A 22,259-nucleotide genomic window follows, 5' to 3' on the forward strand; every position below is an offset into this window, starting at 1 on the left:
CAGTCAGTTAATCATTTGCCCTGCTCAGGTCAGGATCTCAAGGGTCCTGGAATCGAGCCCCAAACCCATCTCTGAGCTCAGTGGGGAGTCTACTTGTCCCTCGCCCCTCCCCTTGCTCAGCTCTCTCTCTCTCTCTCTCTCTCTCTCTCTCAAATAAATAAATAAAATATTTAAATGAAATTTCTAAAACAGACACAATACTGTATACTGACAGAAGTCTTGATAGTTTAATTGTGCTTTCTTTCATGGGGGTTAATGACTATAAAGGACCGTGAGGATTGCTTCCGAGCTAATGTTGATGCTCTGTATCTTGAATCAGGAGGGTCCTGATTGATGTGTTGGACACTTGGTAAAAATCACTGAATGCTCTATCTAAGAGTTTGCACTTAAATATATAGAAAAGCCTCCAGAAGGAGAGATTGTACTTTGTGTACTATATAGAGTATATACATGTACATGTAGCTGCTACATATAAATATGCATTTTATAATCTTTTAATACATTTAACTACCCATGTCAATAAATACACTATATAATATCAAAATGTGTCACATCTTTCATTTATTTATCTGATTAAAATTTGAATCATTTTTTAACTCCAACGTACATTGTATTTTTAATATAAAAATTAAATAGAAATATATAAATCATAGCAGTTACCAAATTAGCCATATTTTGTATGATTTTTCCCTTTGAAAAATATATTGGTCTAAAAAATTCTGAGAAAGAAAGTAATTCCAGTGAAATTATTTCAAGACAATTTAATTTCACATTCTTTTTCTTTCTGTGTGAGTCACTTAAGATGGGAAGAGTGTCATGACTCAAATTATTAGCTAGTCATGGAATGTCAGCTTTTATAAACCAAAGACAATTAAGGCCTCTGTATAAAGACTGTGAAACATTCCTAGATCAGAGTTTTCAGGTGGAAACACAAGTTAGAATAAAGTGATATATTTTTAGGTGAAATAATTGAGACATTTTCTTTTCTTCTGAGACCTGGAAAAGTCCTATTCATCTTTCAAGACACTGTTTAAATGATGCCCTTTTAGCACCAATTCTACATATTGAGGCATGTTCCTCCTTCTCATCCCCCTTTGGACAGAATCACTCAATGCCACTTTGGCATTGCCTAATGTCTAAGTTTGTACATTTTATTCTATTTTAAATATTTTATTTATTTAATTTGAGAGAGAAAGAGAGAGCAGGAGTTGGGGAGGGGGGAGAGAGCAGGAAGCCCGCCTCAGGGCTGGATCCCAGTACTCTAGGAACATGACCTGAGCCAAAGGCAGATGCTTAACCAACTGAGCCACCCCCTGAACCTTTATTTTTAAACATTGGGGTTAATTGTATGCATCCATCTCTCCTTACTAAAAAATGTATTCAGCGGAAGATACTGACTTACACAGGCAAATGTTCTGGATTCAGGAAGGTCGGCCTTACCCTCGGGATCCTCTCATTTCCTGAGATTACCATTTGCTTAATATTCCACAATTACTAAAAATAGTTAACACCAATATCTTAGCAAATAAGTTTAAGTTATATCAAAATCTTTCCTAAAATGGATGTGGGTAAGAGAAGACAAGGAAGAAAGAGAAAAACAAGAGTGAAAGTAGCACTTGTAGTAGGTGGGAAGAAACCAGAACTGAGCAAGCCCCTTAGACCAGGAGGCTGAGGCTCGTAGGCACCTGTAGGTTGGGAAGGAAGCAGCGTTTACAGGGTAGGGTATCCACAATATGTCAGGGATATATCCTCATAATTATCTATTCTACTGATAATGAAACTGGAGTTCAGAAAAAGCCAGAAACTCACCAGAGATCACTCAGGTACCTAGATATTATTAGGTACTTCTAAACTGATCCCTAAAGCCCATTCCCCCCACACACTTGTTTGCCTTGTTTTTTGACAAGTGATATCTAGTATAAGAAAATAAGTCACAGCTAGAACATAACTATAAAATATATAATTAAGAAGACTTTATTTGAATCATTTGTGGGTTTTTTTCTTTTCTTCAATGTAGGAGTTTTAAGCAATAGCCTTTTAAAAATTGATCAATATAGTTACAAATTCAGGATGAAGCTGGGGACAGATTTAGCACATGAAGAATATATTTATTATTTATAGAGATCAAGTGGGGAAAAGAAATCTGCTCACCACACCACTTAAAAGTACTCAGCAGAAAAAAAAATAACTAGTCATTTTTGCAATGTTACACATTCTCAGGTATGCCTGCACCAGCCATACATACACGCCACCTTAAGAACTAACTGCTTTAAGGAACCATTGCCACTGGGAGCTTCATAACTTAGACTCAGGGTTTTGTGGCATAAAGAAGTTTGAAAACCATTGCCATAAAAATACTTTATAGAGCTCTTAGCTGCAATTTAAATTTATTTCAAAGTAATCACCTTTAACATTTAGTAGGGTATCTTTAATGGTAGTAAATCTTCCAAGGAAAGCTAATTTAAGCTTCAGAAGGAGAAAATAATCATTCAAAACCATTTTTCATTTGTCTCAAGAGGCAGGTCCATGATGTTGATTTGTTCCTGTGCCTGAGAAACAAACAGAAGGCAATCCCAAGAGGTAAGTCTGGCCATGGGTTGAGTAATGGCCACCCTTGGAACTTCAGCCACCTTAATTTTGAAACAAGAATAATAGTGTTGACAGAAAACAGTGGATTTGTGAAATTAAACAAATTGAGTCAGATAATTAATGTGAGATAACGGCAGTATTTCAGGTACAAAGGAACTGCTCAACCAAGTAGAAGTTTGACACAACTTAAGGATGTGTTCGACCTAGGAAAGCATGGGAGGCCTGAAGAAAAGCCGAACTATTTCTTTTAAGGCATTTATAAAGGAAAATAATCAGCTTAATAAACAGATGGTGAGTGGTTCATAACCCAGTACTGATAAGTTAACAAGATAATAATGGTTCAAAACATTAAGATGGGGACGCCTGAGGGGCTCAGTTGGTTAAGCGTCTGCCTTTGGCTCAGGTCATGATCTCAGGGTCCTGGGATCGAGTCCCATGTCAGGCTCCCCACAGGGAGCCTGCTTCTCCCTCTGCCTGTGTCTCTGCCTCTCTCTCTGTGTGTCCCTCATGAATAAATAAATAAAATCTTTTTTAAAACCCTTAAGATATCATAAGATGTCAAAATGTTATACTGGATCTTCAAAGTATGATTTCTATTATTCTCTGTCCATTTTAAAATTTTACTTCATTATAGGGTGCCCGGGGGGCTCAGTTGGGTAGGCATCTGCCTTCAGCTGGGGTCATGATCCCAGGGTCCTGAGATCAAGCCCCGCACTGGGCTCCCTGCTCAGCGAGGAGCCAGCTTCTCCCCCTCCCTCTCCCTCTGCCTGCCTCTCCCCCTGCTTGCATAATATCTCTCTCTCTCTCTCTCTCTCTCTCTCTGTCAAATAATTTGCTTCATTATATCTCACATAGATCTCTAGTACCCTGAACTATATTTTGCTTTTATCCTAAGACTCTACACTTGGAATCTCAAGAATTTCTGATTTTTATATTTCTTCTCACCTACCCCCACAAGCAACTTATTGCACATGATGTGTCTCCTATACCTCTCATCTGCTCCCTCTGTGCCCAGCCTCGTTGAGGCTCTCATCTGGATTACTAGAACATCATTTCCCATTACCCAATTGTCCAACTTGTATCATGGTGCCACATTAATCTTCAGACAGTACAGCAACAATCATATCACTTCCTTGCTCAAAGACCTTCAATGCCTTCCAGTTTCCAAATAAATCAACTTCCAATTTTTCACAATGGCAGCAAGGCTCTCCAAGGCATAGCTCCAATTTGTCTTTCTGACCTTATCTTCAACCACGCCTGCACAACCTTCCAGATGCTGACTCTACGCCATGACTTTCAATCTCATTGCCATTCAATTCTCACAACTATATTAGCATTTCCAGTTTATAGAAGCGTAAAATAATATTTACTAATGTTAACTTAGTACTAGTAATTATAGGTTAACTTTGTATTTTTATATTCTTTTTTACATATCTTTATAGTTTTATGATTTAACATTAATTTGACCAAATTCCACATAGAAAGACATTGCTATGGCTCAGATTTAGATTTTCTAACACGAAAGTCCTTGGGATTTCCAATAAACCTGAGTACCCAATTCTATTGAGTCATCACTCCCTGACAAGACATCTTAACTGCATTCTAGGACTTGGCTTCCAATTTTACTGTGGGGAAGAAAATATCCCTCTTCCACATGTTGTCATTTATATTTAGGGCCATATAATTCATTTGTTGTTTTTTTTTAAGACTTTTATTTATTTATGAGAGACACAGAGAGAGAGGCAGAGACATAGTCAGAGGGAGAAGTGGGCTCCATGCAAGGAGCCTGATGTGGGACTCAATTCTGGGACTCCAGGATCACATCCTGAGCTGAAGGCAGATGCTTAACTATTGAGCCACCCAGGCGTCCTGATATATAAGTCATTTGTTAAGATTCTTTAGGTTGCAAATAACCGACATTGGCACTGGCAAAACAGAAACTTACTGGAAGAATATTGGGTCAATCTTAGAATTAGGGATCCCTGGGTGGCGCAGCGGTTTGGCACCTGCCTTTGGCCTAGGGCGTGATCCTGGAGACCCGGGATCGAATCCCACGTCGGGCTCCCGGTGCATGGAGCCTGCTTCTCCCTCTGCCTGTGTCTCTGCCTCTCTCTCTCTCTCTCTCTCTCTCTCTCTCTCTCTGTGTGACTATCATAAATAAATAAAAATTTAAAAAAAATCTTAGAATTGGGATCCCTGGGTGGCGCAGCGGTTTGGCGCCTGCCTTTGGCCCAGGGCGCGATCCTGGAGACCCGGGATCGAATCCCACGTCAGCCTCCCGGTGCATGGAGGCTGCTTCTCCCTCTGCCTATGTCTCTGCCTCTCTCTCTCCCTCTATATGACTATCATAAATAAATTTAAAAAAAAATCTTAGAATTAAAGAAAATTCTGAGTCTCTGAGAGCCTAACCACAAACACTAGGACAGCTGCAGGGGTCCTAGCAGCAAGTTCCACCATATGATGACTCAGTTTCAACTTCCTGTGTCATTGTGTGCCTTTTTGTATTTTTTCAATAACCTGAAAGGTAAACTCTGATTGTCCTAGGTTGGGTCACAAGACTGAACGTTGGATCATTTAGTTATATCCAGAGTCAAGAGTTTTAGCACAGAAACAACCAGTTTTGAGCCAAATAATTGGCCAAATGTGTGTCTAATATATGCATTGGCTCTACAAAGAGGTAATGCAGGCAACTTCATTATCACTTTGCATCTGCTAATTATAAAGTTTTAAATGAGTTTTATTTTATTTTATTTTTAGAGAGAAAGTGCAAGTGGGGTGGGGGAGGGGGCAGAGGTGGAGGGAGGAGGCACTATACTCAGTGTGGAGCCTGATGCAAGGCTTGATCTCAAGACCCTGAGATCATGACTGAGCCGAAAACAAGAGTTAGATGCTTAACCCACAAAGCCACCCAGGAGCCTCTTAAGGGAGTTTTATGTAGGAAAAGCTGCAGGATCCTAACATACATTTTCTCATTCTGAATGTTATGAATATATTTTTTTAATTCTAAGACTAAGTTCATCCCCACAGAGACTAAATTTAAGAATGACATTGAAATCACTGAAGAAAATCCAATTCATTCATTTATTTAGTCATTAAAAGATATTTATTGGGTGCCTAAGTTTTGTCTTAGGGAGATAGATGATAGATAGATAGATGATAGATACATACATAATTTCTTATTTATATACATTTTATTATATATATTTTTATTATATGTGTTTTACCATCTCCATAAAAGTGGGAAATATGAATCAGTGACCTGGACTTGGCACCAGTCTAGATTATAAAAGGGAAACTGGGTCTACCTGACACTAGAATCCTTCCTGTAGCAACAATGCAAACATTCTCCATTCTGTGTGTGTGTGTATGAAAATTTGAATTTGCAGTGGAAAATATTTGTCAGACGATAACATAGGAAGGATCCAGTGAAGGCAAATATAGTGTTAATGATGGAGCTCATAACAGGAGAGAGGGTGGTTGGGATCACCTGAATAAATAGTTCAGAAAGATGTAAATTTCTGGGGACCCTCTTGAGCTTCAAATGATTATCAGCCCCCATCATCAGAAGCATGACGATAATTACTTGAGGCAAAAGAACAAGCAGATTAGGCTTCAGGGACTAGGAATTGGGAATCAAGAACTATGTCTCAGTTCCCCAACACCTTGGGAGCAATCAGTCCACAAAGAGGCTTGAATTAAGGCCACAGAAAGCTCCCCAAGGGAACCTCAGAAATACTTGGGGGAGATGACTCACTAAAGATGAGAATTTTGCTAATAAATAGGTAGTAAGTCATAGCTGTTGGGATTTGGTATGATAATACGCATGTGACCTCATTTGTAACCAATGCTGGTGAAACTTAAATCATACCCATAAATAGAATAGACTCCCCAAAAACTCCATCACTGCCCATCCTCTCTGATCCTGTTCCTGTGTTATCTGATTGTATCCCTCTCTAAAGCCTGGGCAAGGAAAGACATTTATCCATTAAGTTGACTTCACCAGCTACCTTCTCTCTATCTCTGCTCTAAAACCCACCACCGACATATTAACAAATCATTTCATTTACCACTGCAATTCAGCTGAGGTTCTATTCTAAGAGACAGTGTGTATTAGGGATTTTGTACTTTTCTTTCCTTTATTTTCTTTTTAAAAGTCTACCCTATCTTGGGGTTCAGTGTGATTTGTTTGTTTTATTCTCTTTCGTGCACGGTGAACCCTTTCAGGACACAGTCTGTCTTGTTCATATTTGCGCCAAATTAAATGAAGTTGAATGTTTGCAAGTATACAGACCTAATGTGTGAGGCCATTTTTCCAGAAATATGATTCAAAAGCCTGGCCAAAAAAAAAGTCTTATTTTCAGAATATTAAGAAAGGAAGAAGCCATAGAGCTATTTTTGTGTATTATTCTACATTGAAAGCCAGGAGGTTACTAATGAAACTCCCCAGGAAAATCAATGTAGGTGGACCTGATGCTTTAAAAGAAATATGCTCATAACAGAATATATTTTGGGAAATGGAAAGTTAAATTTCTTTGTTGAAAAATAAAAGTAATGTGAATATTATGGGACAAATTTGAACTTTGTTAAGAAAAATGGAGTGATATGACCAAGAAATAATACTGAAGAGAGAGCATTTTGACCTAGACTGATTGGTAGTAGGTGAAGAGATGGACCACAGAGTGAAATAAGACAGTTTCAATACTTAAATCTGTCAGAGTGCTTGTATCCAAAATATATAAAGAAATCTCAAAAATCAATAACAAATGACAAACAGTAAATTTTTTTAAAAAAATGAGTAAGAGACACTAACAGTCACCTCACAGAAGAACTAGTCTCTATTGTGGCTGATGCAATATAGCAATTGGCCTTTTCTCCTTTTTCTCCTCACTTCCATTTTATCACTACTGTTTTCTGGGACCACTTCTCAAATAATAATATGCTTGGCTCAGACTTTGACAGTAAGGGAACCAAACTAAGGCAGGATGAGATCAAGAGTAAACACCAAAAAGTGAAGAATGGCTCTTTCACTGACATAGGAAAGGCTATGGAATGTGATAGGCTTAAAGATAGCCCTCCAAAAAATATCCATGTCAAATCCTTGGAACATATGAATGCTACTTTATTTGGAAAAAGAGTCTTTGCAGATGTGATTACATCTTCAGATGAGGAGTTATTCCTGGATTATCCATCACAAGTGTCCTTATGAAAGAAAGGCAGGGGAGACATGACATAGATAACGGAGAGAAGAAAGCAGAATAGAAACAGATGCAGAGATTGGAGTGCTGTGGTCACAAGCCAGGAAGCTGATAACCACCAGAAGTGAGAAGATGCAAAGAAGGGATACTCCCCTAGAGCCTCCATAGGAGGATGGCCCTGCTGACACTTGATTTTGGAATTCTGGCCTCTAGAACTGGGAAAGAATAAATTTCTGTTGATTCAAGCCATGGGGTCTATTTGACAACCATGGGAGATGAATACAAATGAATGAAGGTTTGAATAAGGTCCGGGTGGGGGGAGTGGGAGAAGGAAGCTGAGAAGGCCCTTACCAGGCAGTCCGATTTCTTGTTAAATAAAGATCAAGCATCACCTGAACTTTACAGGTAATGTCCCCCCAAGCAGATATGACAGCCTTTTTGAGGAAGGGGAGAGGAAAGAACTAAATACAAGGGAAAAAACTTCTGAGGAGAACTCAGAGGCTGGAAGTAAGGAATGTGTCATCTATCTATTGCCTTCTGTTGGGATTTGACAAATAACATCAAGAATGCTAATAATCAGGCAAAATTATTCTAGTCTCTTGTCTGGAGTTTGGAGGCTGGACTAATGGCCCTGGAAGAAACTAGCAAGTAAGAGGTAAGAATCTAATTCTGAGGATGGGATAGATGAATTAAGAGGGCACTGCAATAAGAATGCACAAATAGGGAGCCCATCTAAGGGCTGAGAATTTTATGGACTGTCGGCATTCTAGAGGCAACTCAGAAGCTGAGTTAAACAAGGCAGAGAATCTGCTAAAGATAGGTTAGCATCAGTTGGTACTTGGTAGAAGGATAGCCCCGCTTCCCATGCCTCGAATCAGAAGGAATCCCAGAGAGCGGAGTTCAATTGAGTCTGCAAATGAGGAATCAATTGGCCCATCCCCTGCATAACTGGCATTGTGGATGTCTGGTCTTTTTACAGTCTTCTCCTCCAGGTCTGACGTCATTACTCCTTGTTCCCAGCCAAAAGAGTATGTGAGAGGGAGCAGAGGGAAGGGTAGTGGCAAGAGAAGAGAAGGAAGAAAAGGGCGAGGGGGTGCCTTTACAAATACTACCTCACACAAACCTCAAAAGGAGCATCTAATTTAGGTACTAGGGACCCCATTTTAGAGAGAAGGAAAATGGGATTTGAAAAACTAAATCCAAAGTCACACAACTTATGAAAGATGAAGCCGAGAGTCAAACCCAAGTTGGACTGATTCTAATGTCAATGCACTCATTCATTGCTCAATCATCTCATGGTGACCATTCCATTATGCTTATTATTTAAACTAAAAAAAAAAAAAAAAAACTTGTATTTTTTATTTTTTATTTTATTTTATTTTTATTGGTGTTCAATTTACTAACATACAGAATAACCCCAGTGCCCGTCGCCCATTCACTCCCACCCCCCGCCCTCCTCCCCTTCCAACACCCCTAGTTCGTTTCCCAGAGTTAGCAGTCTTTACGTTCTGTCTCCCTTTCTGATATTTCCCACACATTTCTTCTACCTTCCCTTATATTCCCTTTCACTATTATTTATATTCCCCAAATGAATGAGAACATATAATGTTTGTCCTTCTCCGACTGGCTTACTTCACTCAGCATAATACCCTCCAGTTCCATCCACGTTGAAGCAAATGGTGGGTATTTGTCATTTCTAATAGCTGAGTAATATTCCATTGTATACATAAACCACATCTTCTTTATCCATTCATCTTTCGTTGGACACCGAGGCTCCTTCCACAGTTTGGCTATAGTGGCCATTGCTGCTATAAACATCGGGGTGCAGGTGTCCCGGCGTTTCATTGCATCTGTATCTTTGGGGTAAATCCCCAGCAGTGCAATTGCTGGGTCGTAGGGCAGGTATATTTTTAACTGTTTGAGGAACCTCCACACAGTTTTCCAGAGTGGCTGCACCAGTTCACATTCCCACCAACAGTGTATGAGGGTTCCCTTTTCTCCACATCCTCTCCAACATTTGTTGTTTCCTGCCTTGTTAATTTTCCCCATTCTCACTGGTGTGAGGTGGTATCTCATTGTGGTTTTGATTTGTATTTCCCTGATGGCAAGTGATGCAGAGCATTTTCTCATGTGCATGTTGGGCATGTCTATGTCTTCCTCTGTGAGATTTCTGTTCATGTCTTTTGCCCATTTCATGATTGGATTGTTTGTTTCTTTGGTGTTGAGTTTAAGAAGTTCTTTATAGATCTTGGAAACTAGCCCTTTATCTGATATGTCATTTGCAAATATCTTCTCCCATTCTGTAGGTTGTCTTGTAGTTTTGTTGACTGTATCCTTTGCTGTGCAAAAGCTTCTTATCTTGATTAAGTCCCAATAGTTCATTTTTGCTTTTGTTTCTTTTGCCTTCGTGGATGTATCTTGCAAGAAGTTACTATGGCCGAGTTCAAAAAGGGTGTTGCCTGTGTTCTTCTCTAGGATTTTGATGGAATCTTGTCTCACATTTAGATCTTTCATCCATTTTGAGTTTATCTTTGTGTATGGTGCAAGAGAGTGGTCTAGTTTCATTCTTCTGCATGTGGATGTCCAATTTTCCCAGCACCATTTATTGAAGAGACTGTCTTTCTTCCAATGGATAGTCTTTCCTCCTTTATCGAATATTAGTTGCCCATAAAGTTCAGGGTCCACTTCTGGATTCTCTATTCTGTTCCACTGATCTATGTGTCTGTTTTTGTGCCAGTACCACACTGTCTTGATGACCACAGCTTTGTAGTACAACCTGAAATCTGGCATTGTGATGCCCCCAGATATGGTTTTCTTTTTTAAAATTCCCCTGGCTATTCGGGGTCTTTTCTGATTCCACACAAATCTTAAAATAATTTGTTCTAACTCTCTGAAGAAAGTCCATGGTATTTTGATAGGGATTGCATTAAACGTGTATATTGCCCTGGGTAACATTGACATTTTCACAATATTAATTCTGCCAATCCATGAGCATGGAATATTTTTCCATCTCTTTGTGTCTTCCTCAATTTCTTTAGAGAAGTTTTAGGTTCACAGCAAAATTGAGCAGAAACTACAGAGTGTTCCCATATATTCCTCATCCCTACATATTCACGACCTCCCCCACTATAAATATCCAGCATGATAGGAGTACATTTGTTTAGACCAATGAACAGATGTTAACATGTCATCAGCTTCCAAAGTCTAGAGTTTATGTTAGGGTTCACTAACGATGTCGTACATTATATGGATCTTGATAAATACATAATCAGGTGTATCTACCATGATAGTCTCCTAGAGAATATTTTCACTGTCTTAAAAACCCTCTGTGCTCTGCATGTTCACCTCTTCCTTGTCTCTAAATCCTGGCAAACGCAGATATTTTACTTGCCTTCATAATTCTTACTTTTACAGAATGTCATATAGTGGAATAATAGAATATGTAGACTTTTCATATTGTCTTCTTTTACTTAATAATAAGTATGTAAGTTTCTTCCACATCTTTTTACAGCTTGATAACTCTTTCTTTGTAATCCTGAATCTCATTTGATGTCCCGAAGTTTATTTATCTATTCACCTGCTAAAAGACATCTTAGTTGCTCCCGAGCTTTTAGCAATTATGAATAGAACTGCATTAACATCCATGTGCCAATTTGTAGGCTGATGTGTTTTCAGCTCATTCAAGGTAAATACAGAGTACACTTGCTTGGTAGGATGGTAAGAGTATGTGGAGTTTTGGAAGAATCCACCAAATACTCTTCCAAACCAGATTACTATTTCATTCCCACCAGCCACGAATGAGAGTTCCCATTGTTCTACATCCTTTCCAGCCTTTGGGATGGTCTGCTTTGCAATTTCCTGACGTCATAGGAAGTTGAGTATCTTTCCAACTGCCTCATTACCAGATGTATATCTTCTTTGGTGAGGTGACTGTTCAGGTCTTTTGTCCAATTTTTAACTGGGTTGCTCATTTTCTAAAGTGGAATGCTAAGAGTTCTTTGTATATTTTGGATGATGGCTCTTTACCAGATGTGTCATTTGTAAATATTTTCTCCTAGTCTGTGACTTGTCTTCTCATTCTCTTGACATTGTCTTTTGCAGAGAAGTTTTTAATTTTAATAAGGTCCAGATTGTCAATTGTTTCTCAATGTCTTCAGTTCTTTGATATCTTCCATCAGAGTTTTGAGTTGTTCTTATAGAGATAAAAAGAAGTTTTTTTCAAAATGGTTCCTTTTCCCTTTCTCCTGCTGGAAACATGAAATTTTTCTCCACTATTGACTATAAGGACCTTGTAGAGCTCCAGGAGGTAAATCTCACGAACTTGTGAACACTCCCCATGCCTGGGTCCCCTTGGAGTTTGTTTGTTTTTTTTTTTTCTTTTACCCCCTAAGAGTTTTCATCTGAGTCATATCCACACTAAGCCTTCAAGAAATTCATTAGTTATAGTTCAGGTTTCCCAACCCCAGTACTGGTTTCCATGGAGTTTTTGCCCCAGAGAATTGTGATTCTCTGTTTATCTGCCTGTCTCTCCAATTTTAGAGGCAGTGATTTGTCCATGAACTCACTCTGAAATACCTAAGGAGAGTAGCTTATTTTTTTAGCTTATTCAGCTTTTTACTTGTTGTTGGGATGGAGTGACAATTTCTAAGCTCCTTCTCTGCCAAACCAAACCAATTATGCTTATCTTTTTAAAGACTTATATATCTATTTGAGAGAGAGACAGAGGGTGGGGTGGAGGGGCAGAAGGAGAAGGAGACAGAGTCCTAAGCAGACTCTGCAGTGAGCGTGGAGCCCGGCATGGGTGGAGCCCGACCCTGAGATTATGACCTGAGCCCAAACCAAGGCTGCATCACCCAGGTGCCCCCAATCATGCTTAATTTTTAATCAACATTTAAAAGTCTCTCTAAATCCTATCTCTCTTTTCTACCTTGCCTTTGCAGTTATCACCAATTAAATCACTCACTGAACAAAAGTTACAAAATACCTACTAAATTAGATAAAGCCTTTGCAAGCTGAAGGGAGTTAAACAGTAACTTGTAACCAAGATATATAATGCACCTGCTTTCATGATTTCACAGTCCCATGGAAGAAACCACCAGTGAATTTCCTCTGTTTGTATTACCTGATGGTTAGATCTAGTCGATAAGCCATTTGGTCTCTGGATTATATCTTGTACAAGTAGAATATGGTATCATGTCAAAGAAATTTTAATTTTTTAATAAAATTATTTTCAGGACTATATGAAGTGAACACCAAGTTAAGACTTGTGCTCCTTGGAAGTAATTTAAATCATAAACTGCAACAAGCTTCTCAGTAGTTACAAGTGGGAAATACCTAAGCGATAAAAGACGATGCACTGGGGAGAGATGACTTAAGAAAGTTAGATTTCTATAGTAGTATAGCATATTTTCTTTTAAATAGAAAGTCACTATTTCAAGTTAAATCTAAGTTTCAGGCAAAACAGACTATGATATTTATTATTTATGTACTGAGATTTAGGTAGAACACAAAAGTAATTTTAGATTTTGCTATGGCAACAAATGTGAAATTGCCACAGTAGTAGGCTGACAGGCTCAGTGAGAACGGCTCCCTATGTTTGCCAAGAGGTTCTGCACACAGCCTCACTTCACGTATTTTAAATAATTCCACCTAACCAGGTGGGAAGTTTGCAACAAGCAAGGCAGTTGTAGCCTTTTCAGGAATACAACATGCTAAAAATATTTTAATACTCTGAGTATTTTCAACCTCGATATTTTTACAATTCCATGCTGCCTTACTTTTACTTATTTTCCCAAGTTAAACACCTTCCATAATTCATTAGGAATACTGCACATTTGTTCTAACAAAAACCTAGGTGGTAAAAATACTCATCATGTGAATTTAAATAAATATTGCTGTTAGCCTACGTAACAGATCTTTCTCCCGTGTTCAGTCCTCCCCCTCCCGACGTGGATGTTTACCTTCCATATTTTTCTTTCCATCTTCTTATGTCAAGCCTTCAGCACTTTAATGTCCATTCCGAATTTGAGTAAAGAGTTTCACATTGCTTATTATGGAATTAGCAATTAATTATCATATTTAATAGAAATCAATAAGACAAAACTGCTTGTAGGCTTAAGAACACATTGATAAATCAAATTAATAAACAGCATATTGTGAAATACAAACTATGACAAACCCAAGGAAACACATGATTTATCTATGACTTCTAGCTTCCTCAAACATGTGCGTGGCCCTCTGCAAATAACAAAACTCTCCTTTATTTAATCTTTTCAAATGTAAAAACAAAACCACTATTTATTAACTTAATTGACACTTAACATATACTCAGGGTTTTCCAGGTTCTGGGGATTCAACGGCAAATTAACAAATCAGATTCCAGTTCTTTCCATTCTGGGGCCTTTGAATTTTTGGTCCCCACCTAACAGGAATGCAGTTCCTCTGGTTATCATTCATCTGCCCCCTCTTCAATCAGTTCTTAGAAAAATACTTCTCTTTAGGCCCTCTGTGATCTTCCTGTTGAATGATCCACTACTCTATCCCCAACAGTTTCTATCACAAAACCGGTTGGGGGATCCCTGGGTGGCGCAGCGGTTTGGCGCCTGCCTTTGGCCCAGGGCGCGATCCTGGAGACCCGGGATCGAATCCCACGTCGGGCTCCCGGTGCATGGAGCCTGCTTCTCCCTCTGCCTGTGTCTCTGCCTCTCTCTCTCTCTCTGTGACTATCATAAATAAATAAAAAATTAAAAAAAAAAAAACCGGTTGGGTTGCTTAGTTATTTTTTGAAATATTAATTATTTACTTAATAATTTATACTTAATGTTATTAAGTATACTCTATATTATATTACTTAATTTATTATATTATGTTAATATATAATATTTTTGTTTACTTAATATTTTTGTTTACTTTTCTCTTGCTTTTCTGCCCCAGTAGAATGAAAATCCCATAGAGTAGACCCTTGCAGCACCTCCAGCAAAGTGACCAATACCTTATTCATAGATTTTCAATAAATGTGTCTTGAATTAAGTAATTCATCAATAAGGAAATAAAGTTTCTGTTATTGTGAAGCTAACTTCCATTGGGGGCTTTCATTCTAGTGCAGTGATTATTGCGCAGAGGCTATCTTCAGATGCAACATCATGCAAAAAAACCACAAGAAAGGAGAAGTAACTAATCCTATTTGTGGAACGGAGTTTAGCTTCACAGAGTTCTAGTTGTACCCTTTCCTGACCACTGTTTCCAGAAGTTATTCCTTTACATAAAGAAAAAGAGCTACATACAATCAATTATTCTCCTCTAGCTCTTATTCTTCTGAGGTTGTTTCTGCTATTAAAAGAGCTTCTTTATTCATTTTCTCAAAGAATGTGATTATTTGTGTGGGTTGGAGATTGTCTAGCAGGAGGTAATTATGGGATTACTGAAAAGGGAAGGAGTAAGGTATGCCCCATTTTATCTCCGTCCAAATTGTGGCCCATGTTCCTCTTCCACCTCCAGCATTGGGGATGGAGTTAACTTTTCCCAAGGATCTTGCATATGTGGTAAAGTAATGAACACCAAATTTAAAAATGAGAAATTGTTGTTTAAAGTCAATTCATAAAGTCTGGGATATCCCTGGAAAAAATTAGATGTTTTAAATTAATTCAAACTACTCTTACCATAAGTTTACAAATTTTTAATAAAAATTCAGGGAACATGTCTTTACATTCTATTCTATTTGCAAGTTTATGGACATTAGCGAAATGTCATCCAAAAAAGAATTAAAAAATAGGCTAATTGCAACGTTACATCGCCACTTTCACTCCTTGAATTTTTATAGTTCCCTAATGTCTTCTGCAGTTGCTTCATTTCTTCACGCTTCCATGGTCATGGCTAATGCACGTCACATAGCTGTTGGGAATGGAGTGACCTGAAAAGTGCCCACGTCGTCAAATTAAAAGCAACTTTGCAAAGACAATTAAATATCAGAGATTTTTTCTCAGGGAGGGTCAAGTTAAGGTCTCCTACAGTGTTTCTGTAAATCTAACTGCTCTTGGCATTCCAAAGTCACCTAACTTTAAATATGGCAAGGCATGGAAGTTTTTTCCTGTACATATTTTATTTAGTTGTTGTGTTTTTTTCTCAAAACCTCCTTTATAATATGTTTATATTTTGGGGTACTAGCCTTGGTTCTACTGGTGAATTATTTACATGATGGTTTCTTATCTGTAAAATGAGTAAGCTGTACCAGATCCCCATGACATTCCATTGTGCTGGCTCCCAAGTACCTGCCCTGTGGCTATGAGATCGAATTCCACTATTAGTATTTCCAGGCTCTCCACCTTCTGGGGTTGCTCTCCCCCATAAACTCTCACTTCACACACACACACACACACACACACACACACACACACTGCACATCAAGGAGGCAGGCCAGGATTTACACTCACTTCCTCAGGAACCATAACTGAGTGCCATAGCAGTGATACTCAAAATGCCACCAGTCCATGAACGTTTCTTACAGTCTATGACAATATAATTGTAGGAGAAAAGTGATTTAGAGACTCTTCTAGCAATTTGACATTGACATGACACCCAAGCTCATGGATTAATGCACTTGTGTTTTGGGACAGTTTTCATGCTTCTGAACCAGCCCCGTGAGTAACATAGCAGGATCTGCATACTGGTCACACTCCGGAAGACCACATTTTTCTATAAGATTACTTTGTTTGAAAACTGTAAACCAAATATGTATAAATATCCGATCCTCTCTAAATATTTATTTATATTTGCAAGTTATTTTTAGGATCATTTTAATTTTTAAAAAAGCCTGGTTTTTTAATTTTACAGTTTAAATTATTAGCTAGGTCAGAGAATTAAAACCCCTATTATTTATTTTTTAACCCTAACTTAATTATGATGATGCAAGTAAGCCTCATTGGACCTTTCTGTCAAGAAAACATAAGCCTTTTCAAAATATAGCGACAGTGACAAACTAACTCATGGTGGCGAAAGGGGAAAGTGATTCTGAAGAAATGAAGAGCAAAAAGTTGATATGATACTAAGTTCTGTTTGGTAGCTATAATTGCTGATGAAGTGTTAAAACTATCAAAGATCCTAAGATGCTCTAATAACCAATGAAACTTAAGTAGCTTCTTAAATTGACACACAAAGACATGTTCAAAATCAAAAGTATCTTATAAAGGGAAAGGCGTTGAATTAAAAAGCTGATGGCAGCTATCATTTAATATTTCATATTTGACCAATTTGTGTTTTGTGAGCTGATCATAGTAGCACTATGAGCTAACACTAGAAGTCCATGTGTATGTAACTGCTGCGTTCTTAGCGTGAGACCACTCCAGAAGCATTAGCTTGAAAAGAGTGGGCAAAGATGCTTGTGCAAGTAGCACGCTTCAGTGACATCATGCATCAACCGCAGAAACAAACCTTGATAGGGAGAACCAAGTTATACAATAGATAAAGGTAGCCAAGTGTTTTTCACTGCAGTTTAACAAATCCAGAGATATTCTTAAGTATGGCGACCCTTTCAGTATCTGTGCAATTCGCACATGAAGAGTTTTTAGCTTCAGTCCTAAAAAAACACAGATAGATGCGAAGTATATAAAAATATTCAGTTTGGAGTTCAAGTTTTGTGTAGGAGTATGCTCTCATGGTACAGCTGCAAAGGCAAGGATGCATTCTGGGGTAATCATCCAGATTCAGGAGCTGGTGCCAGAATATTATTAATATCCACATTCCTTACTTCACTGACACGTTTTGATTTTTTTTTAATTTAGGTGCACTAAATTAAAAAAAAAATAATGTATCTGTGACATGGCACAAATTGTGACTCACTTAAAATTGAAGGGTCAAATTTGAGATTATTCTTTTTATGTGGAGATAATATGAAAGCTAATCAAAAACTGTTGTTTCCTGCTGAAGTATAATGGCTATTAAGAAGAAAATTTCTATTGAAATATTTGGATTGCAGAATAAAATTCAACATTTTTGCGATACAAGAATCCAGTTTGGCCTCAACATTTTAAAGTTGTGAATTAAGCATCCAGACTTGTTATTTATCTGGTATCTTTGCTATTTCTGATTATCTTAATACCTCCATGAAAAGGAGGAATGAAAGATGTTTTTTTTTTTTTTAAGGCAAAAACAAAAGCAAGAGGCTTGAAATAAGAGAGCTTCTACAGAATATTAAGTGATCCAGAATTCATAAACAATTATTCACCAAGTAGGTAGTAAACTTGATAATTTACCCATGTAAAGTTATCAAAGCACCTTATAAATTTGGTAGAAAGATTTTAAAGTCCTTTTCCATCAAAAGAATATTCACTTATATATAAATGGAATCCAAGATCAATTTCTTTCATCATAAGTGCAATAAAGCTTAGCAATCACTTTTAGATTAAACCGTTGGCACTGACTGCTGATGAAGAATTAAAGATGAATTTTGAAAATACAGCATCACTTTCTTTACCCTGGATAAAAGTTAAGAATGAGTATTTTGAGCTTGCTGAAACTGCTTTAATTTCTTTCATTGCTATCTGCGTATCATTGTGAGACTGATTTCTTCATGATGGGTTGTAGAAAATTGAAATAGTTCAGATATGTTATTCCTTTTAAACACTGTTGTGGTCAATAGGCTCTATATTAGATAAGTTTAGCAAGGAACAAGTTACATTAAAATTTTACATTTTGATGTGTAGGATGTCTCTTCAAATTGTGAAGTAGGTATTCAGTGTGGAGAATCACTATTTTACTCATAACTTTTAAATTTCTATTATGGAACTACAACAAGTTCAAGTGTAATAGTGATTCTCTATATGATCACAGGGATGCAAACTCCCAATGAACAAGATGTACAGTTTTTAAATCTTTTCTGTGCTGCTTGTTCTAATTGTATTTATTAAATGTAATATATTTTCAGTTGAATTTAACAGAAAAAGTTGGCTTGTATTTTTGTCTGTTTTTAATTTGATTTCATTTTCCTAGTGACTCATATTATTGAATTTTACAGAAGTATGTTTTTTGCAACAAATCAGAATTTTTTTAAAGGCTGAGCTTTTGCTCTAGATAGTTAAGACACAGTGTCCTATACTTTTGCACTTCCATGAGTGATACAGTGTTGGAGACATGGTAAATGTTCAGCAAACACCTGTGGATATATAGATTTATACCAATAAATTAGGTTACCCGTTCTGAAGGGAATGATTTCTCCCAGGAGATAGCTGTATCTATAGAGAGATTATTTTCATCTGCCAGTTTCCAGGGGTAGAAATAATTAGAGTACACAACATGAACTGAATTATGTATAACTTAAATTTTGAAATGTGAATGAGCATGATATCACAGAAAACTGCATGGAGTTTAGTACCATGCTAAACAAAGCAAGCACATCTTCTCTTTTCTGGGAACTGTATACATCATCATGCAGATAAAACAATACCACAGAACGTCTGAAAAAGTAGCAGAGAGTGTTATGTGATCAGAAATCTCCTTAAAAGAATAAAAAAAGCAAATACCCTACTGCCTTTTGTTTTTGAAGATTTGATGTTAAGAAACCGGCCAGGTTGAGTTTTTGTTTGACCAAACAAAAGAACACTATGAAAGCGCAAAATAAAATATTCTATCAAGACTTCTGCATTTCATTATTAGTCTCAGGATATAAAGTTAATGTATACCTACAGAGGTCCATGGGAGAAATGCCAAAAACAAACTAAAGCAGTTGATGGTCCTTGATCTCCTCTCTGCTACCTGTAGCTCCCCGTATTTGGAAGTTAAAGAAAACTTTCGCTTTAGTATGTGCCTACAATTCTTCTGAATAAACTTTCAATCAAGATCAGCTCTTTTAGCTTTAAAATAAACCTTTAATCAACGTCTTAATGTCTTCTCCATCTTTGGGTTATATCTGGGATACTAGATATGCTCATTTCTTCCCTGAGTCGACAAGGCAAGTGCCATTTCTACTCTACAGGATTCTACAGAATTCTTACTTTGCTTTTCTAATTGTGTGAACCAAGAATATACTTTTTCTCTGAATGATCTAAGATGTGATTAGTTGTGAGAGTGACTGTCACTTGTGTGTGTGCATTATTGAATTACACAATGGCTTTCAATAACCCATCAATAAAATTCATAAGGAATTGGAATTGTATCTTTGATTTTTTCAATGGAGTAATAGTGTGAGCTGCTATCAACAAATACTGTTTCTTTAGTGTAACTAATAAAACCTCCTAATATTACCTATTACCATGTCAAAGTTAATATAAAAGAGAAACATTAGCATTTTAGGAAAATTCAGATATAGGAAAGTATTTCTATATGAAATCCTGGAGGGGCACCTGGGTGGCTCAATGGTTGAGCATCTGCCTTTGGCTCAGGGCATGATCCTGGGGGCCTGGGATCGAGTTCCGCATTGGGTTCCCCGCAGGGAGCCTGCTTCTCCCTCTGCCAATGTCTCTGCCTCTCTCTGTGTCTCTCATGAATAAAAAAAAAAGAAAGAAAGAAAGAAAGAAAGAAAGAAAGAAAGAAAGAAAGAAAGAAAGAAAGAAAGAAAGAAAGAAAGAAAGAAAATGAAAGAAAAGAAAAAAAAGAAAGAAATCCTGGAAAGAGACAAGACACAGAGGCCTCTTTTCTCAGCAAGCAGATCCTTTTTAGACAAATCTTTTGTCTTAGGAAACCATATTGGTTAGCATCCTCCTCCTTCATCTCTATTACCCTCTCCTACGTTGTCTGACACCTGAAGTCCTTCTATTTTTTTTAAAGATTTTATTTATTTATTCATGAGAGACACAGAGAGAGGGGCAGAGACACAGGCAGAGGGAGAAGTAGGCTCCATGCAGGGAGCCTGACGTGGGACTCGATTCTGGATCCCAGGATCACGCCCTGAGCCAAAGGCAGACGCTCAACCACTGAGCCACCCAGGTGCCCCAGCTGAAGTCCTTCTAAAGAGAGTGTTATTTGGTGGGATCTGAAATGCTTACTTATATCTACTTTTTAAAATCTTTTAGTAACAACAACAAAGGGCTTTCAATTAATTGAGCTGGTTGGATAAAGAGTGAGGCAAAATTCATTGCACTAAAGTTAATTTCCATATAATAAACCCATCCTGGATCCTCATCCTTTGAAATTGCCAGAGTCAAAAAAGTTAAATTATTTTAGACAATGCAGAAAAGAAAATGTCTTTGCAATATTTGGAAAGGAATGTATCTGCTGAAACACCTAAGATAGTTTATAAAATTTACACAAAATCTTTATTGAAAAATAATTGGAAGCCACCCACAGGATGCTATAAAAAAAATCCCATGTTTCTATCCTTTTTAACTCTGATACTATTAGCTTTCTTTGCCTCTAACATGGAAATTGAAAGACAATATTTTTTGCCCATTGTTTGAAAATACAGATTCTTGTTATATTATCATAAATTCTTATTCTAGTCTCAGAAAATAATCTAGATTTTCTATTAAAATAACTAAAATCTTCTTTATTCTCTTCTTACAATTTATAATTTCAAGGATCATTCAAAACTAGCTTACATCAATTCTTTCCATGCTGTAAATGCTTATTTACAGCATGGAAAGAATTTATATTCTTTAATATTTATATTTAATATTTAATATTTATAGGTCATCATATGTCATTGAGCTACAATTCTCTGAGAGAATGCACAAGCTCCCACATCAAGAAAATACCAGCCTTTCTATATATACAAGCACTCAGGCCATCACTTTATATCCAATGGGCCCATTTAAGACAAAAATTTTTTGAATATGTAGATAAACCTACATTTCTTGATCAAGAAACAATGTAAATTTATTGATGGGATCAAATACATACATATATTCCTATTTTGATCAAAAAATCTGATGCTCTCTTGCAAATCATGGGTCTCATGAGCATATTTAGAGCACACTGAAATGTGGTTCATGATTTTCTTTGTTCAAGTTATTGATGACCTATCAAAATATGTAATACGTATTTCAGTATTAAAAGGAAATATCCAAAACAAAATCCAGAAAGAGGAGAAGGCTATTTTTATGATGAAGTAGAAAGAGTAATTGGTATACTTTTAATCCTTTACTTCTTTGAACTAAGTCATTTAAATTGCTCTTATCTGACAAAGTAGAAGGAAGGGTTTGGTGTAACAATTCCCCCACTCCTTTGATTTGATTTCTGAGCAGATTTAGGAATTTTCTTTTTGCTTTTTCTTATTTCTGTTCTTAACAGAGCGAGAAGCTATGCTTTTCCCTGTGGACAATTCATGAACAACAGCCTAGCCTGTGGCCCACTTTAGTCCTTACCCATCAGAATTTAAAATGCTATCACAAGATTTCTTCTAAATCACCAAAACTTAACAGGTCATTTTCTCTCCTCAAGTCTATTTGCCACTTACTCTGTACTTTGATGCTGCAATACCGGTTCAAACTTCCTCTCCTCTCTCTAGGCCTGATAGAAAAGGTTCATCTGTCAGCAAAATTGGTGACA

The sequence above is a fragment of the Canis lupus genome, chromosome 14 (assembly GCF_048164855.1).
Source record: "Canis lupus baileyi chromosome 14, mCanLup2.hap1, whole genome shotgun sequence".
Classification (NCBI taxonomy): domain Eukaryota; kingdom Metazoa; phylum Chordata; class Mammalia; order Carnivora; family Canidae; genus Canis; species Canis lupus.